At 29.7% G+C, this 1,547-nt stretch overlaps 1 pseudogene; it reads right to left on the bottom strand.

The window, feature by feature from the left end:
• Nucleotides 1-603: 603 nt before the first annotated feature.
• LOC123887759 lies at nt 604-690 on the bottom strand (annotated as a pseudogene).
• Between the last annotated feature and the right edge of the window lie 857 nt (nt 691-1,547).

Genomic DNA, 1,547 nt, shown 5'->3' with positions numbered 1-1,547 from the left:
ATTCGCAAATCATAATTGTTCGAGCGCGTGTAAAAATAGTTGATTACTTTGCAACTTGATTCTTCTAGTATATATAGGACTGAGAAAGAGTCGTTGCAAAGATGACCGTTGATGAAGATAAACTTTTGTCTTCAAGCAACTTGTCTGATGCAGTTTGGTCGTTTCCAAAACAGAGTAAGAGTTTCAGTAACTTTGACCATGTGCAGAGAAGACTTTCCTTATTCAGCTAAGAAGTCTGGTAACCCACGTTCTCTATTGTGGACAGACAAAATGCAAATAGCTGTTCTGATCAAGATTGAAGGGTCCTTTTCTTCATTGGTAGGAGAGTTGACCTTCAAATTCGAATCTTCACACCATTCAAGATATACCTCAGAGTTTGATTCACTTCAGACTATAGTAAGTTCTGATGTCTTCATCCTCTGATGTAAGTAACTTCTGAAGATTCTTATCTTCTGAGTTCTTGCGAACTTCTGAGGACTTGTCTTCTGAGCTTTCTTCAGAGCTTGTCTGAAGTTAAGTTCTGCACACTTAAAATAAATTTTTAGTCCTTCCAATTGTATATTAATACTTTGTTATCATCAAAACCTTAATAGATTTAGGGGCAAATATTTTTAAATCAATTTTATTCCAACAGGGCCATGCTAATCTTCTCTGTATCGTTCCAATTTTATCAAATGTCCCTGAGGGGACAAATGAAAAATAATACATATACATGCCTTTAAAAACAGTTGTTTTTCATATATATATATATAGAGGAGGGTTATATTGACTCCAAGAGTAAGTTTTATAACTTACTCCAAATCTTGACCTTTGATTTTAATTCCAATTAATGGCTAAGATGGATTGATAATAATTGTTAAGGTGAGACTTATTCCTTTGTTGTACTTGAAAATCAAGATTATCAAAACATACTTTAAATAGAATATATTAACTCTAGCAATTAATTGTAAGTACACAATTATTTTTTTTACGAATAAACCATATTTTTTTTTGGACACTTTAAGTACAACATTTCTTTTTCTTTTTTTTTGTTGACAATACACCATTTATTTCATGTGTGCTCTTTTCTTCTCTTTGCCTATACACCTAATTTTATGTTTGTTCAATCCGCGTTTATGATGATGGTTGGACCATAGTGATGATTTTTTTGGATTTTTATATCTTTTGCTTTTGAACTTTTAGCTCTTATTATGCTTATGGCAAGAGTTAATGTTGGTTATTTAATTTATTTTTTTGGTACATAATATTGGTTATTTATTTGTGTTATGTGTTTTATTCATGTGTTCCTTTGCCGTTGTTATGTTGAACTATTTTAAATGGAGTTGATTATTTTATTGTATATTTTTTATAAGAAAATGTACCAATTATTGTTATTTTTATGCAATCATTTGTTTACCTTTTTTTTTTGGTTTAAAATTTGTTTTCTTTTTTTTGTTGGTACAAATGTTATCATTTGTATTTTTATACTTTTTTTTTGGTAGAGTATTTTTATCCTTTCTACTATGCAATTTATTATGCGTATAAAAAATTAACAAAGGCGAAGAATC

This window comes from Trifolium pratense, linkage group LG5 (genome assembly GCF_020283565.1).
Source record: "Trifolium pratense cultivar HEN17-A07 linkage group LG5, ARS_RC_1.1, whole genome shotgun sequence".
Taxonomy (NCBI): domain Eukaryota; kingdom Viridiplantae; phylum Streptophyta; class Magnoliopsida; order Fabales; family Fabaceae; genus Trifolium; species Trifolium pratense.
Note: the sequence above shows the minus strand (reverse complement) of the source record. Positions and strands in the feature narration are given on the sequence as shown.